This window comes from Hordeum vulgare, chromosome 4H, assembly GCF_904849725.1.
Source record: "Hordeum vulgare subsp. vulgare chromosome 4H, MorexV3_pseudomolecules_assembly, whole genome shotgun sequence".
Classification (NCBI taxonomy): Eukaryota; Viridiplantae; Streptophyta; class Magnoliopsida; order Poales; family Poaceae; genus Hordeum; species Hordeum vulgare.
In genome coordinates this window covers 269,931,004-269,950,292 of record NC_058521.1, presented here as the reverse complement: position 1 = coordinate 269,950,292, position 19,289 = coordinate 269,931,004, and positions in this window count along the sequence as shown.

The following is a 19,289-nucleotide window of genomic DNA, read 5'->3' as shown; positions in this document are numbered from 1 at the left end:
CCACCAACTCGCCTGGGTCCACCTGGTCCCCTTTCCAGGTACTCCTTCCTCCCTTCTCTCTCTCACTCCAAAAATCCCGATTTTTCTGCTGGAGCTCGAGTTCTTGCTGTTCTTGGTGGCAAATTTCGATCTCTCTCTACAGCCCATCATTTGCATTGAGAATTTGAGCATTTGCTCCCTAGTATGTGACTCCTCCACTCCTCCAATTAAAATTTTGATTGGTGGTCTTATTTGTGAGTATTTAGGCGGTCTTGGTGTTGTTCATATGAGCTTGCTTGCATGCCTAGAAATTTATTTGTGAAGTTTTGATGCAATCTTATGCATAAGGGGAGTGAGTAGAATAGTTTGCTCCAACTCATTTTTGCTTAAACCTCCATTTTTGTGGTGAACCAAAAAATTCAGAAATGAGCTTGTTTGGAAAGGCAAAGGGATGGCTTGGGAAGAAGAGACCCGAGCCTACTGATAGATTAACTAGAGCTGCAGCTTCATCCTCTATTGTGAGGACAAGTTACAATGATGATATCGTGCCACCGGAGTTATTCCACGAGACTGACACGGCACGTGCCATGGCATACCCGTGTTTATAGTTTCTTATGGCAACATGTATTGAGACTGAGTTTGATATCCTCTGTGCAGCTGCAGGTTTGACACACCTCATGACACGACGTGTGCAACAATATCCAAAACTCACTTATTATTTTGTCAACTGGTTTATATATAATGATAAAACTTCCATGATTGAATTCAGATTATATGAGGATGTCTTTACCATGTCTTTGTCAGAATTTTGTGATATTATAGGTGTGCGGAATGTCGGGAAGACGACCAAAATGAACGTTCAGCCATACGAGCTGAAACCCCTATTCGCTTCCCTTTGAAGTATGGACCCGCGAGAAGTTCACCGAGGGAAGATCTCCAGCATCTTGTTTCCCCACATCAAGTATTTTTCATATTATATTTCTCGAGGGGTGTTAGCTCATGACAACACGAGCAACATTTCGGCTCCGGATCTCGCTATCTTGGCAGCCGCCCTCTTAGGAGATAACACGTATAATATTGGTCCTCTGATTGCTCGTCGCTTCGTCTCTAACATTGGCAAAGGGACTCACTTTGGTAGCATTTCTTCCACGCTTATACTCGAGCACCTTGGGCGCACTCTACGTGCGGATGATGTGCCTTTTTCATTCATAATCTTTGATCTTACCGCTATGAAGAGGCACTAGGACTTCCGAGTTTGGTAACCTTGTTTATATTATGAGATTTGGCAAGCTTACTACTCGGGACATCCGTCTACCTGCACCACTTTTGTTTGATTACACTAGCAGGAACGGATGGTCTTTCACCTCAACGGAGATGGACCAGTTCGTGATCCAGCACCACTTCCACAACCCCATGGAGGAGGTTGTTCCCGAGGAAGGAGAACCTTCTCCTTGGGAGGCCAGCCGGGAATTAGTGTACGCGCCTGAGGCATCGTATGATTCTTGGAGCCACCAGTACCACTCCGGAACCGGAGGAAGCTCCTGGAGCCCGCAGTAGCCGAGCTCAACTTAGGCCAAAAGCCTAAGGTTGGGAGAGTATGTAACCTTCTCCCCTTCCATTGTTTCATCCGTAGTTTCCTTTTAAAGTCTTTTCAGAGTTTTTGCATGTTCTTCTTTGTTCTCTCTTTGCAAAAACAACAAAAAGATTTCTCTTTTCTTTTGCTTTAGTTTAACCTTCGGAAAACCTAAAAAGATTTATTTTCTTTCTTTAGTTTGCTTTGTTTGCAGAGTTCATCTCACGTCCATGGTTGCAATTGCATTTGATTATATTTTTCTACGTTCGATCGTGCAAGTGACGATGCAATAATGACAAAGATCGACGGAAGGAATGCAACAAGGAAAGCTGGTTTGAACTCTATTTGTTTCTACCTTTGTACATATGCTTGTACTTATGATCTAGAGACCAACTTGTAGTGACATAATGCTATGAATACAATGATTTCCTAGTAGTTCATGCTTTCTTTGTGACTAGTCTCAAATAGCTGGAGTGCATAATGTGTTATTGAAATGATTTGCATGCATTGCATTGTTCATGGTTTGTCATATTAGAGTGGTATTTCCCTTCGGAGTGGTTTTGGATTGACTTGGCACATGCTTGCACATGTTTATGACTAGAAGCCTATCAAGCCTTGACGATCTTTTATTTCAGAATAGTTATATCGCTTTCATGCCCGATTCAATGTTGCTTTGTCGCTGTGCATGATTATGACCGTTATTGCTCTCTAGTTGGTCGCTTCCCCGTCTTTTGCTAGCCTTCACCTGTACTAAGTAGACTAACTGCTTGTGCATCCAAGATCCTTAAAACCAGTTGCGCCATATGAGTCCACCATACCTACCTATATGCGGTATTTATGTATCGTCCTAAGTAAATTTGCATGTGTCGTATTCTAAATTTTTAAATAAATAATTTGCTTTGTATGCCCGAATCACTCATGTAGTGACTAGGGGCTATCAGCATCTTCCATGCTAAGTAGGTTATTCTCAAGATATGTGTTGCTTCACTATCATTCACGAGAAAGTGGGTGGTAATCGGGATGCCCAGTTCCATGCTTAGAGTCAAATCAACGTTCATGAAACAAAACTCCCCCAGGATTGTTGTTTTAATGGACGGTACCCTGGATTCGACCGGCCGTGGAGTGTGATCGATTGGTGGAGGGGGAGTTAAAACTTTACTCTTCGGTTTGGGAACCGCCTATAATGTATTTAGCATGGAAGATATTGAGATCTTTTAGTTGTTACGTTGACAATGAAAGCATGCCATTCAAAATGTTGATTTATCTCTGTTTTAAAGCTCAAGGTCTGGCACCTCTGCAAATCAATGCTTCCGTGTGTGAAGGGCCTATCTATTTTACTTTTCTGTTGAGTCGTCCTCTTCTTATAAAAGCACCAACTATAGAGAGCATAAGTGTCATTATGAGTGTAATGTGCATTGTCCCAAAGCACCACATTATGTTCTGCATGATTTTCATATTGCTTATTCTGAAATATTTATTTCTAGTCTCCTTTAATACTCCGAAGGAGCGTCTGCATTAATGTTTTGCTTCACTCACGGGGGCTAATGAGATACCACTCTAGTATATCCAAGTCATGTGCATTGTGATATCGCTATGATTATTAGTTACATATTATTCTTTCTTAGTTGTTTGAAACTCTTCACATGATTGTAGGATTGCTTTGTGTATTGTTTTTGTAGCATTACTGCAATACTTGTTGGGCCTGTTTGTAGTGCATCCTTATATACATCTGATGAAGCAAAAGAGTTTGTCAAAGTTTTCTTTGTCGCGTTCAGTTCGTTAAACTGAATTGCTTGAGGGCAAGCAATATGCTAAGCTTGGGGAGTTGATACGTCTCAAACGTATCGACTTTTCCGAACACTTTTGTTATTGTTTTGGCCTCATTCTTGCATGATTTGAAAGTAACTAACCTAGACATACGCTCTTTTCAGTAGAGCTGCCTATATGGTTTCCTTGTGTGCAGGAAAATGAATATTTAGACACCACGGAAAAATCCCATAAAAATAGAGAAAATCCACACACCGGGAGGCACCATGGGCCAGAAGATGGGCCAGAGGGGAGCCACAGGACCCCCAGGCGACCTGCTAACGCGGCCTGCCCCTCGCCTCACCAGGAGGCTGCTTGGGCAGAGCCCACCCCCTCTGGTGCCCTACATTGGCTCCTATTTTTACCCGTGACGAGGAAATTTCAGACCAGAAATCGTTTTGCAAGTTCTCGATGCGGAGCCGCCGCCACGCTCGGTTCTTCTTCGGGAGAGTTAATCTGGAGGCTGTTTTCGCCTCCGGAGAGGGGACATTGTCGCCATCGTCATCACCATCACCACTCCATCATCCTTCCATGGCTTCTCCCATCATGTGTGTTATTCCCTATTGTAGGTGAAGGGGATGGGAGAGATTGGATGAGTTAGCTCATGTAATAGTTCGTCGGATTGTTTGGGGCATGTTGCCTATCATCTACTATGGTGTTTATCATCTTTGCTACAACTCGTTACTCTTAATCTATTCACTTTGGGCCCGAGTTCCATGATTTCAGATCTGAAATCATTATGTTTTCATGAACATGTTTGTGTTCTAGATCCTATCTATGAGTACTATGGACCTATTATAGTCCGGAACCGGCGATCCCAATGGTGACAGCTTGGCACACCAAAGGGGATAGGCTATAGTTTGAGGATTCCATGTATCCATTGTTTGTTAATGCTTTGTTCCGGTGCTCTTTGACAGGAGCACCTTAATCTCCATAAGTTCCTTTTGGCCCCGTTGGTAGCGGGATGGTAGGACAAAAGATGTTGTGCAAGTTCTTATTGCAAGCATGCATAACTACCTCGTGACACATGCCTAATGTTTGATATATGCCTAGATGATCATTACTTTTCTATGTGCCTTGCCCCAAGTTAAATACATGATATGTCTCATCCATGACCAACCATCCATCTCCTTAGCCTACAGTGTTTTAGTCCTGCTAGTCGGAAGTTACTTTACTTTCGCCGTTTTAGTTTTGTTGCTTTGCACTTTTATTTCCGTTGCCGCCATCACTTTCATGTCACTGTTGCTACTAATATTTCGTTGCCAAGCAAGTATATTGTACATGCGGTTGAATTGACAACTCAATTGTTAAAGCTTATAAATATTCTTTGGCTCCCCTTGTGTCGAATCAATAAATTGGGTTAACTTACCCACGAAGTCTGTTGTGATCCCCTACACTTGCGGGTTATCACCATGCAACGCATAAGGTAGGAATAGATCACTAGAATGACAATTTGAGTTAACCTCACAACATGCTTATCTGCTTCTCATCTTTTCCTCAAGATAATAGTATTTATTAAAAAATGAATTAATTTAACTGTGATGTAAAAATTGCAAACAAATGGCATATGGTTGTATATTACCATGTTGTAACATTTGCATAAACTATGGACAGAAACCTAGAAAAAGAAGACTTGTTGGGGTATATAATTTGCGATGGAGGTGATGATATCACCTTGTCATATCTCAATGACACCGGTCGAATGGACGCGAGAGGAGATGATGGCTCCGATGATTGAATGCAGGAGGGAGGAGATGACGGCTCCGGTGATTGAATTGGGGAGGGAGGAAATGATGGCTCCGCCTGTGTTGGAGCCTTAAGTGTTGCAAACTCCGGCGAGGTATATATATATAAATTAAGCCTGTGCTAACTAGATGCATTAATTGTTTTATAGGTGCATATATTAATGCTCATTTCTTATTATATCCCTCTAGATCAAGCCAAACTTCTATAAGGAGACGAGGGCCGAAGAGAAGGTTGAGCAAGGATAAACGGTTCACGATCAAAGAAGTCGCTCCAGATGGCCAACCGATTGGTCCCAAGCGGAGAAAATACAAATTTATAAATTAGTGCAGAGTTATTGTTTGGGACAACATCCCAATCAGCATCCAAGAATGGAATAAGAAGAACGACGGTGAAGTTTCTTATGTCGACGATAGACAGAAAGATGAGCTTTGGAACTCGCTGATGACAAATTTCAGCCTACCCCCAGAGCAGGATCCAAATAACCCAGTTGTACAGCGACAAGTCAAGGTGTTCGCTCTTAAGAAGATGACAAAACTATTCAGGACCTGTAAAAATTGATTGAATAAATCCGTCGAGAAAGATGAGACTCCAGAATTCACCATTCAATATGCGAAGATAAAAGATCACTAACCCGCATTTGTGGCATACAAGAAATCGGAGAAACCTAAGAAAAGCTCACATGTAAATAACAAAATGCTGCAAAGAATAAGTATCACCATGTTACAGGGTCAGGTGCTTACGAGGTTGCCCATGGGACAAAGCTAAGAAGGACCTACTTGATAAAGGGGTCCAGCAAGCGATATTGCACTGGCCCGATCGGTCAAGGACTTGGTTCTTCGAGCATGGGGGAGCTTTGAACCCAGAAGCAGGTAACTCTATTTTCACAAAAGCTCAACTTGAAACACCCGTCTTAAATATTATCAAAGCAATCAAGGAAAGATAGGAAGGGAGGTTCCATCTCGACAGAGAGAAGGACGAGTTGTCATAGCCCTCGGGAATCCTGAACACCTTGGATGAACATGAGACACATCAGGCTCAGTTCCATGGAAGTATGGGTTTTCGGAGAGCAATGGTTATAGAAGCCGAGGGATAAATAATAAATAGGAAGTAGAATAGATGCATAGGATAGAAGGAAGATTATCGCTGCAAGAGAGGAAACTAGAGGCATATACAAGTGAGCGAGCTTGTCACGAGCATGAAGATCCTTCATTCGATGCTGCCCACGAAGCTACCCCACCATCTACGCAGAAAAGCAGTGTGGCTTCCACTCAGCTCGTTCAACATGATATCACAGGTCCTCGCTACCCTTTAGATGGTATCACGGAGAGGGAACATTACGAGCTAATTGTGAAATGCCATAACTTAACATTGAAGGTGACGGTCGGTTATGTCTTACCTTGTCGACCTGATGGAACTTTCCATTTTGCTCCGATTCTAGATGGTGTTGCTATTGTTGGGGTGGATGAATTGATGAAATGATTTGAGGGGCAGGAGCTTGATCAACCTACAGGTGAAGGGGAGATTCATATGGAAAATGCTTTAAGGACCACCTGTCTATGCAGAAAGGAAAACATCTTGCTTCACACTGGATGCCGCCTCAGCATACTCATTCAGAGGAGTCCCGTGAGTAGACTCATCACAGTCCAGCTCTAACTTTGCTACCCCAGTCGTCTCCGGTGTATCAGCTATCCCTGCCACCTCAGCTGTCTTCGCCGCGTAGCGGACTCCGTCGGAGGAGGCCCCTCAGCAGAATCCTCCTCTACCGCGTCAGCGGACTCCTCCACCTGATTTGTCTCTGTCGCATCAGCAGACTCCGTCAGAGGAGGCCCCTCAGCAGAATCCTCCTCTGCCGCATCAGCGAACTCTGTCAAAGCAGGCCCCTCAGTAGAATCCTCCTTCGCCGCGTTAGCTGACTATGCCTCCTCAGCAACGTGGAAGAGAGTTGCTGCCGCTCCGACGGCTAGTAGTACAGCAAGAAAGAAATATAAAGCACTCCCGAGTGTCAAGAAGGCTCCTCCCAAGAGACCCTACGACATTATTGTGTAGGAAAACAAAGAAATTGTGGCTGCCCAAGTGAAACAAAATTTTGCACCAAATCGTCCACCTCCAAAAAGAGAAAACCATCGCCGTCTGGATGCCCTTAAGTGACCACCATCGCCTCCGCTGCTATCACACCACGATCACTCTATTGTAAAGACATTTATTGACATGAAGCGGTCGAGTAATAGTAAGAGTGGTGCAAGATGTATTGGGAAAACAATTTCCGATCTCGACGAACAAGAGAAACAATCGATCCCACCACTTAAGATGTTTGGCGATATCGCTAATACTGATCCAGGGGTAGTGGCCGCTAATCCTGGTTTCAATCTTGGTGATTTCTTAAGCGATGTTGTACAATTCGAAACTGCTAAGGTAGTAGCCTTAATATTTTAACATGGGAAGCCTCTCGTCAAACCTAAGTAGTTGACGAAACTATCAACGATGAAGCGAAGACACCATGACTGGTACTTGATAACCAACAAGGAGGGGGCAATAGTATCTACGTGGGATGTAAAGATGAGCACTTCTACAATGGAGACAATTTGTTATTCAACAAATTTGAAGAATTATTTCAGTTATACGATCAAGACGCCATCAAAAAAAGATCATGAGATCCTATTGTCTGTAAGTATTGTTTCTATAATTAACTCTCTAGCTCAGGTCGTTCATTGCATGTATAATTATCCCCACTATTTTATGCAGATTGAAGATCCTCGAATGTAAAAAAGAAAAATATATGGCATTGAGTTCATTAACCAAATACCATAAATGCATTTATGGTACATAATATGCCCGTGGATATGGAGAACAACCTCCTAAATGTAATAACTCCACAACATGACAGAAGGGAAATACTATTTCCTTACAACTTCGAGTGAGTGTTACTAGCTGTCTTGTGCACATTCTATTTCACTTACTCAAGGTTAAGTGTAATTGATGAGTTATGCAGGTGCATGTTTGATTTTATTCAGCTAATCATTAAGCTTGAGGAGGGACTAGTAATTGCCTTGGACTTGAGATGTAAAGATTCTACAGAGTGGGCGACGATAACTGAAATGCTCCAAAAGTAAGTTCAATAATTATCGCAGCATATCAAAAACTTTTGTTCATTTCCTGATATCAAGTAATCATTTTCTTTGCCGTGGAGGGTTTGGAAAAAGTTCACCCGCACCAATAATTGTGAATGGCCAAAGGAGCTGCGATTTATACAATCCAAAGTAAGTAGTACTAGCTAGTTCCGCGCATCTCTCATTCATTCTAGTTTCAGTACCATTATCATGCTTGAATATTATTTGATTGAACTCAATTCTGGTAAATTAGTGCTTGAGGCAGGAAGCCGGGAATAATTTATGTGGATACTATGTTTTCGACTAGATTCACTAGACGACCCATGAGAGGGGCATATCTTTTCAATAACTTGAAGTACGTAAAGAGTATTCACATTTTTATTTTATTACCATCAATTGTGTCAAGTTTCATTCATATAGATATATACATATATATATATGTATAGTTACCCCCTTCTTTAAATTAGATCGAACGACAGCGGGAACAACTCCTACTACCTGATCGCATACAAGCAATTCAAGAGGTATTGGCGGGATTCATTGTTGAGCATGTCATGCCTACACACAGAGAATACCATCTGGATTTCAGTAGCGATGTTGGTAATAAATAGATATGTATATTAGCTAGGTTAGGGATCGCAAGAGATAACTGTATATATGCATGAACGTGTACTATATGTAGTAGCGTCGAATAGATACACGGAAACTTGTTGTTCGACCGAGCACACGGAGAAAGAGAGGTCACTTCTCTTTCTGTTCATGAAGATGTCGTGTAACGCTTTCTTCATTGCTATATATACGCACTAGCTGGCGTGTAGTTGGCACCGTCTGAGAACACCAACATGCATAAGGAACTAAAGACAATGACACAAAAATAATAGGTGGAAACAAAATATGACACCCCTAAACCCTCCGAAACCCCTAAACCCCTCCTTCAAAAAAACCAAAACCCAGTGCCTGGCTACTGCTGACAAGTGGTCGCCTTTTAGTCCCGGTTGATGTTTCCAACCGGGACTAAAGGTCCTCCTGCCATCGCGCCAACGGCGGCCACGTCGAGCACCTTTATACCCGGTTCATAAGACAACCGGGACTAAAAGTTTGGGCCTTTAGTCCCGTTTGGTTAGTCCCGGGTGCAGAACCGGACTAAAGGCCCTATGGAACCGAGACAAATGGCTCGTTTTCCACAATTGTGGGACCGGGGGTACCCAGGCCCGTCGGCCTGCGAGCTGGGACGCGGCGCGGCAGGATAAGCCTCGCTTGGCCCATAGGCGAGCCCAGAAAGGAGCCCTTGCGAGGGTCTGTGCCTTCCGAGGTGAGCCTTTGAAGATCGTCGCCAAGGGCCTCGGGAGGACACCCGTCACAAGGTTTTCCCTTCAGGCCCCAACGGAGCGAGCCCGATGAAAGCTACTTGGCCGGGTCCCACGACCCAGCTCCTTTACATGGGCCAGGAAGGTTGTGCATGTGGCATAGGAGCGGTGCGAGCGATTGCATACGACTGGCGTGCTCCCGAAGCGACCCCCAAGGGTTTACCATCCGGTGCAAGCAGACTAAAGCTGGAGGCCCCGCGGGGCAGAGGTCATCCCCGAGCCCACCAGCGCGTCATGAAGAGAAGCTTTTGTAGGCGAAGACCACCTTTGTGAGGGCGGACTATAGTCCTGTCCCCTTTTAAAATGGTTGTTGTGGCAACCCTTCCCACCAATGTTTACGGGGAAGAGGACCAAGGCCAGTATATAAGAGAGTCCCGGTCTCCATAGAAAGGGATCCAACCTCACCCCCGAGCTAGGGAAACAACCTACCTTTGTACCTATCTTCCACCTCAAGGAATCCCAACACAAGCAGGAGTAGGGTTTTGCACCGCGAGGTGGCCCGAACCTGGGTAACTACCGTGTGTTTTAAGTTCGTCTCCCTAGCTTGCACTATCATAGAGCCGCCGTGAAGCCGTGAGGTAGAACAAGGTATAATAGCGAGCGCACCCCATTGTTCGAACCTTTCCTTGGGTCCATGGAGCCCCGATTCTGACACGCGTGGTGTGTGACGGCCATGAACTTGGAGAGCACCGGGTAGCCGAGGATGGCGTTGTAGGGCAGGACAATGTGCGCTACATCAAAGTCGATGAACTTCGTGTGGTAGTTCTCGCGGGTGCTGAGGGTGACAAGAAGGCGCGTCTACCCCACGGGAATGGTGGAGCCATCGATGAGATTGGTGAAAGTTCTCGTGTGCATGAGGCACTCGTATGGCACTTGAAGCATCTCAAAGGTCCCCATAGAGAGCACATTGAGCCCCGCCTGACCGTCGATGAGCGTCTTGGTGACGGCCACGTTGATGATAGTGGGAGTACATAACAGGGGGATGACGCCCATGACCTTTGTGAGCTTGGGGTGTGATACGTCCATTTTGCATCATGCTTTCATGTTGATATTTATCGCTTTATGGACTGTTATTATACTTTGTGGTACCATACTTATGCCTTTTCTCTCTCTTATTTTGCAAGGTTTATTTGACGAGGGAGAATACCGGCAACTGGAATTCTGGACTGGAAAAGGAGCAAGTCTGAGTCCTCTATTCTGCACAACTCCAAATGCCCTGAAAATCAACGTGGATTTTTTGGGAATATATAAAAATATTGGGCGCAAGAAGTGCCAAAGCAGAGCTGCCAGGGGCCCACATGCCTGGTGGCCGCGGCCTGCCCCCCTGGCCACGGGAACAGGGCTTGTGGGCACCCTGGTGGCCCACTGGCCCCCCTCTTCTTCTATATGAAGGGTTTCGTCCGGAAAAAAAATCAGGGCGGAGCTTTTTCGTGGATTCTCCGCCGCCACGAGGCGGAACTTGAGTAGAACCAATCTAGAGCTCCGGTAGGACGATCCTGCCAGGGAAACTTCCCTCCCGGAGGGGGAAATCGTCGCCATCGTCATCACCAACACTCCTCTCATTGGAGGGGACTCGTATCCATCAACATCTTCATCAGCACCATCTCATCTCCAAACCCTAGTTTATCACTTGTAACCAATCTCCGTCTCGCGACTCTGATTGGTACTTGTCAGGTTGCTAGTAGTGTTGATTACTCTTTGTAGTTGATGCTAGTTGGATTACTTGGTGGAAGATTTTATGTTCAGATCCTTGATGCTACTCATTACACCTCTGATCCTGATTATGATTATGCTTTGTGAGTAGTTACTTTTGTTCCTAAGGACATGGGATAAGTCATCCTAATAATAGTCATGTGAATTTGGTATTCGTTCGGTATTTTGATATGTTGTATGTTGTTTTTCCTCCAGTGGTGTTATGTGAACGTCGACTACATAACACTGCACCATTATTTGAGCCTAGAGGAAGGAATTGGGAAGTAGTAAGTAGATGATGCTTTGCTAGGGTGACAGAAGCTTAAACCCTAGTTTATGCGTCGCTTCGTAAGGGGCTGATTTGGATCCACTAGTTTAATCCTATGGTTAGACTTTGTCTTAATTCTTCTTTCGTAGTTGCGGATGTTTGCGAGAGGGGTTAATCATAAGTGGGATGCTTGTCCAAGTAAGGGCAGTACCCAAGCTTCGGTCCACCCACATATCAAACTATCAAAGTAACAAACGCGAATTATATGAACATGATGAAACTAGCATGACAGAAATTCCCGTGTGTCCTCGAGAGCGTTTTTCCTCCTATAAGACTTTGTTCAGGCTTGTCCCTTGCTACAAAAGGGATTGGGCCACTTTGCTGCACCGTTTCTATTACTTGTTACTTGTTACTTTTCACCTTCTACGTTTCACCTCACTACACCATCACTTGTTACCGCTACTTTCGGTGCTTTCAGTTATAACCTTGCTGAAAACCGTTTATCAGAGCCTTCTGCTCCTCGTTGGGTTCGACACTCTTAGTTATCGAAAGGACTACGATTGATCCCCTATACTTGTGGGTCATCAAGACTCTTTTCTGGCGCCGTTGCCGGGGAGTGAAGCGCCTTTCGTAAGTGGAATTTGGTAAGGAAACATTTATATACTGTGCTGAAATTTATTGTCACTTGTCACTATGGAAACTGTTCCTTTGAGGAATTTGTTTGGGGTATCTTCACCACGAACGGAAGCACGAGGAGTTTCTCCTCAACCTAATGTACCTACTGAAAATATCTTTTATGAAATTCCTTCGGGTATGCTTGAGAAACTGCTGGCTAATCCTTTTACAGGAGATGGATCATCACATCCAGACTTGCATCTAATCTATGTAGATGAAGTTTGTGGTTTATTTAAGCTTGCAGGTTTGCCCGAGGATGAGGTAAAGAAGAAAGTCTTTCCTTTATCTTTGAAGGATAAGGTGTTGACATGGTATAGGCTATGTGATGATACTGGATCATGGGACTACAATCGGTTGATATTGGAATTTCATCAAAAGTTTTATCCTATGCATTTAGTACATCATGATCGGAATTATATTTATAACTTTTGGCCTCGTGACAGGGAAAGCATAGCTCAAGCTTGGGGGAGGCTTAAATCACTCAAAACTTTTATGCTCGGCTTTCTCATGAAGATCGTACCATGCTTGACACTTCTTGTACCGGTTCTTCTATGAAGAAGGATATTGACCACAAGTGGAATTTATTGGAAAGAATCAAACGTAACTCTTAAGATTGGGAGCTTGAAGAAGGTAAGGAGTCAGGTATGAATTTCCAGTTTGATTGCATTAAATCTTTTGTTGAAACAACACTTCTAGAGATTTTAGCGCTAAGTATGGACTTGACTGTGATATAGTAGCTTCTCTATGTGAATCTTTTGTTGCTCATATTGATCTTCCCAAAGAGAAGTGGTTTAAGTATCTTCCTCCTGTAGAAGTCAACATAGTTAAACCCAATCTAGTTGAAGAGAAAGTCATTGCCTATAATGATCCACTTGTTCCTTGTGCCTACACTGAGAAACCACCTTACCCTGCTAGGAAAAGCGATTATTCTAAAGCTCCAACTGTGATATGTATGGGTTACATTAGACAACTTGCACCCCCTGAGGAAATTAGAGTTGAACCTAGTGTTTCTATTATCAAATATATCTTAGCCGAAGACATAGACGAACATGTTATCAAATTCTGTGAGGACTCCGCTAGAATTCCTAAACCTCACGCGAAATACAAATACGGACATGTAGTTGGCCTGCCCGTTGTTTCTGTCAAGATAGGAGATCACTGTTATCATGATTTATGTGATATGGGTTCTAGTGTTAGTGCAATACCCCGTTCCCTATATGATGAAATCACTGATGAGATTGCACCTGCTGAGTTAGAACCCATTGATGTCACTATTACTCTAACTAATAGAGACACTATCTGCCCTGTGGGAATTGTGAGAGATGTAGAAGTCCTGTGTGGTAAGACGAAGTATCCTACTGATTTCCTCGTCCTTGTTACTGCACAAGATAGCTTTTGTCCCATCATATTTGGTAGACCCTTCCTCAACATTGTCAATGCTCATATTGATTGCATTAAACAGACTGTCACTGTTAGTTTCGAGGGTGTGTCTAATGAATTTAACTTCTCCAAGTTTGGAAGACAACCCCATGAAAAAGTGTCGTCTGGTAGGGATGAAATCATTGCTCTTGCCTCTATTGTCATGCCTCCTACGTATCCTTTAGAGCAATATCTACTTGAGCATGAAAATGATATGCATATGGATGAAAGAGATGAGATAGATAAAATTGTTTTAGAACAATATCCTATTCTTAAGAATAACCTGCCTGTTGAACTGCTTGGGGATCCTCCCCCACCAAAGGGTGATCCTGTGTTCGAGCTAAAATAGTTACCAGATACTCTTAAGTATGCAAATCTTGATGAGAAGGCGATATATCCTGTTATTATTAGTGCTCACCTCTCGTATCACGAAGAGAAGAAGTTATTAAAAACTTTGAGGAAGCACCATGCTGCAATTGGATATACTCTTGAGGATCTCAAGGGTATTAGTCCCACTCTATGTCTGCACAAGATTAAAACCGATCCTGATTCTAAGCCAGTCGCTGATCATCAACGGAGGTTAAATCCTAGGATGAAAGAGGTCGTGAGAAAAGAAATATTAAAGCTTCTGGAAGCATGAATCATTTATCCTGTTGCTCATAGTGATTGGGTAAGTCCAGTACATTGCGTACCCAAGAAGGGAGGTATCACCGTCGTTCCTAATGATAAGAATGAACTAATCCCACAGAGAATTATTACTGGCTATAGGATGGTGATAGACTTCAGGAAACTGAACAAGGCAACTAGGAAAGACCATTATCCTTTGCCGTTTATCGACCAAATGCTAGAAAGGCTATCTAAACACACACACTTCTGCTTTCTAGACGGTTACTCAGGTTTCTCGCAAATACCTGTTGCACAATCTGATCAGGAGAAAACCACTTTCACCTGCCCCTTCGGTACCTTTGCTTATGGACGTATGCCTTTTGGCTTATGCAATGCACCTGCCACCTTTCAAGGATGTATGATCGCTATATTCTCTGACTTCTGTGAAAAGATTGTTGAGGTTTTCATGGATGATTTCTCCGTTTACGGTTCTTCCTTTGACGACTGCCTCATCAATCTTGATCGAGTCTTACAGAGATGCAAAGATACCAACCTCGTCTTGAACTAGGAGAAGTGCCACTTCATGGTTAATGAAGGCATCGTCTTAGGACACAAAATCTCCGAGAAAGGCATTGAAGTTGATAAGGATAAGGTTGATGCAATTGAGAAAATGCCTTGCCCCACAGATATCAGAGGTATACAAAGTTTCCTGGGTCATGCTGGTTTCTATAGAAGGTTCATTAAAGACTTCTTTAAGATTTCTAGGCCTCTTACCAACCTCTTGCAGAAGGATGTCCCTTTTGTTTTTGATGAGGACTGTGAGGAAGCTTTCGAAATACTTAAGAGGGCCTTGATAACCACACCTATTGTTCAACCACCTGATTGGAACTTGCCCTTTGAAATCATGTGCGATGCTAGTGATTATGTTGTTGGTGCTGTTCTAGGACAAAGAGTTGACAAGAAGTTGAATGTCAATCACTACGCTAGTAAAACTCTAGACAGTGCCCAAAGAAAGTATGCCACTACGGAGAAGGAATTTTTAGCAGTCGTGTTTGCATGTGAAAAGTTCAGATCTTATATAGTTGACTCCAAAGTCATTATTCACTCTGATCATGCTGCTATTAAGTACCTTATGGAGAAGAAGGACGCTAAGCCTAGGCTAATCAGATGGGTTCTCCTGCTACAGGAATTTGATTTGCACGTTGTTGACTGAAAGGGTGCTGATAACCCTATAGCAGATAACTTATCCAGGCTAGAGAATGTCCTTGATGACCCACGACCTATTGATGACAGCTTTCCTGATGAGCAATTGAATTTCATCCGTACATCACATAGTGCACCGTGGTATGCTGATTACGCATACTATATCGTAGCCAAATACATACCACCCAGTTTCACCTACCAGCAAAAGAAGAAATTCTTCTTTGATTTGAGACAGTACTTTTGGGATGACCCTCAACTTTATAAGGAAGGAGTAGATGGTGTTATTAGACGTTGTGTGCCTGAACATGAATAGGGAAAGATCCTGCAGAAGTGTCATTCGGAAGCCTACGGAGGACACCATGCTGGAGATAGAACTTCTCATAAGGTATTGCAATCAGGTTTCTATTGGCCCACTCTCTTCAAGGATGCCCGTAAGTTTGTCTTGTCTTGTGACGAATGCCAAAGAATAGGGAACATCAGTAAATGTCAAGAAATGCCTATGAACTATTCGCTTGTCATTGAACCATTTGATGTTTGGGGCTTTGATTATATGGGACCCTTCCCGAGTTCCAATGGGTATACTCACATGTTAGTTGTTGTTGATTACGTCACTAAGTGGGTAGAAGCTATCCCCACTAGAAATGCTGATCACCACACCTCTATTAAGATGCTTAAATAAGTCATTTTCCCAAGATTTGGAGTCCCTAGATATCTGATGACTGATGGCGGTTCACACTTCATTCATGGTGTTTTCCGCAAGATACTCGCTAAATATGATGTCAACCATAGAGTTGCATCTCCTTATCATCCTCAGTCTAGTGTTCAAGTGGAGTTGAGTAATAGGGAGATCAAATTGATCTTACAAAAGACTGTTAGTAGATCTCGAAAGAATTGGTCTAGCAAACTTGACGATATACTATGGGCTTATAGGATTGCTTATAAGAATCCCATGGGCATGTCACCGTACAAAATGGTTTACGGTAAGGCCTGTCATTTACCTCTTGAGCTAGAACACAAAGCTTATTGGGCAATCAAAGAGCTAAACTTCGATTTCAAACTTGCCGGTGAGAGGCGGTTGTATGATATCAGCTCATTAGATGAATGGAGGGCCCAGGCATATGAGAATGCCAAGTTGTTCAAGGAAAAGGTTAAGAGATGGCACGATAAAAGAATACAAAAACGTGAGTTCAATGTAGGTGATTATGTCCTGCTACACACTTCTCGCTTAAGATTCTTTGCAGGCAAACTTCTGTCTAAATGGGAAGGTCCCTATGTTGTCGAGGAAGTATATCGCTCCGGTGCCATCAAAATCAATAACACGGAAGGTAACTTTCCTAGAGTGGTAAATGGGCAAAGAATCAAGCATTATATCTCTGGTACTCCCATAAATTTTGAGACCAATATCATCAATGTCATAACTCCACAGGAGTACATAAGGGATATTTATCAGCCTGTTTCAGACTTTGAAAACGAAGAGGTATGTGTTTCGGTAAGTAATTGGACTCTAAAACTTTTCCGGTAGGAAATTTTCTCCTTTTTGGAATTTATGGAAAATTAGAAAAATAAAAAGCAGCCCGGAGAGCGCACGAGGCGGCCACAAGCTTGGTCACCGCGACCTGCCCCTCGGCGGGGCGATAGGGCTTGTGGGCACCTCGTGTGCCTCCCGGACTCCGTTTTGTTGCGGAGCACTCCTTCTGGTCCAAAAAAAATCATTATATATACGCCCGAGGGCTTTGATCTCCGTATCATGCAGTTTTGCTCTGTTTTCGTTTCGAGCCTGTTGTCTGCCGCAGATCTAGGTCAAGATGTCTTCTCAGGATTCAGAGGGGGAGAGCTATGTCGCTGATTACCTTGCTAACCCCAAGGTCTATGGGGACTTGGAACCATATGTCTAGACCACTGACAAGGAAGATGACTATGATCCCAAGGGGAAGGAACAAATGAGTTCCGATGAAGAGGAGGCTTCTCTATCTCAACCTAGACGCACTCATGTGGAGTTCAAGAAGTCGAGCCTCCCTGACTCAAGGAAGAAGCCTAAGAACTCGTTTCTTGCAGGAGAGTAAGCAGGAACTTTGTCAAAGGGTGTTGAAGCTTGAGGAGGAAAATGATGATCTGAGAGAGCAGAATTTTATGCTCTAGGGGAAATTAGACAAGCTCAAGGCCTCTGCAACAACTCCTCCTAGGATGAAATCACTGATGAGATTGCACCTGCTGAATTAGAACCCATTGATGTCACTATTACTCTAACTAATAGAGACACTATCTGCCTTGTGGGAATTGTGAGAGATGTAGAAGTCCTGTGTGGTAAGACGAAGTATCCTACTAATTTCCTCGTCCTTGTTACTGCACAAGATAGCTTTTGTCCCATCATATTTGGTAGACCCTTTCTCAACATTGTCAATGCTCATATTGATTGCGTTAAACAGACTGTCACTGTTAGTTTCGAGGGTGTGTCTAATGAATTTAACTTCTCCAAGTTTGGAAGACAACCCCATGAAAAAGTGTCGTCTGGTAGGGATGAAATCATTGCTCTTGCCTCTATTGTCATGCCTCCTACGTATCCTTTAGAGCAATATCTTCTTGAGCATGAAAATGATATGCATATGGATGAAAGAGATGAGATAGATAAAATTGTTTTAGAACAATATCCTATTCTTAAGAATAATCTGCCTGTTGAACTGCTTGGGGATCCCCCCCCACCAAAGGGTGATCCTGTGTTCGAGCTAAAATAGTTACCAGATACTCTTAAGTATGCAAATCTTGATGAGAAGGCGATATATCCTGTTATTATTAGTGCTCACCTCTCGTATCACGAAGAGAAGAAGTTATTAAAAACTTTGAGGAAGCACCATGCTGCAATTGGATATACTCTTGAGGATCTCAAGGGTATTAGTCCCACTCTATGTCTGCACAAGATTAAAACCGATCCTGATTCTAAGCCAGTCGCTGAACATCAACGGAGGTTAAATCCTAGGATGAAAGAGGTCGTGAGAAAAGAAATATTAAAGCTTCTGGAAGCAGGAATCATTTATCCTGTTGCTCATAGTGATTGGGTAAGTCCAGTACATTGCGTACCCAAGAACGGAGGTATCACCGTCGTTCCTAATGATAAGAATGAACTAATCCCACAGAGAATTATTACTCGCTATAGGATGGTGATAGACTTCAGGAAACTGAACAAGGCAACTAGGAAAGACCATTATCCTTTGCCGTTTATCGACCAAATGCTAGAAAGGCTATCTAAACACACACACTTCTGCTTTCTAGACGGTTACTCAGGTTTCTCGCAAATACCTGTTGCACAATCTGATCAGGAGAAAACCACTTTCACCTGCCCCTTCGGTACCTTTGCTTATGGACGTATGCCTTTTGGCTTATGCAATGCACCTGCCACCTTTCAAGGATGTATGATCGCTATATTCTCTGACTATTGTGAAAAGATTGTTGAGGTTTTCATGGATGATTTCTCCGTTTACGGTTCTTCCTTTGACGACTGCCTCATCAACCTTGATCGAGTCTTACAGAGATGCAAAGATACCAACCTCGTCTTGAACTAGGAGAAGTGCCACTTCATGGTTAATGAAGGCATCGTCTTAGGACACAAAATCTCCGAGAAAGGCATTGAAGTTGATAAGGATAAGGTTGATGCAATTGAGAAAATGCCTTGCCCCACAGATATCAGAGGTATACAAAGTTTCCTGGGTCATGCTGGTTTCTATAGAAGGTTCATTAAAGACTTCTTTAAGATTTCTAGGCCTCTTACCAACCTCTTGCAGAAGGATGTCCCTTTTGTTTTTGATGAGGACTGTGAGGAAGCTTTCGAAATACTTAAGAGGGCCTTGATAACC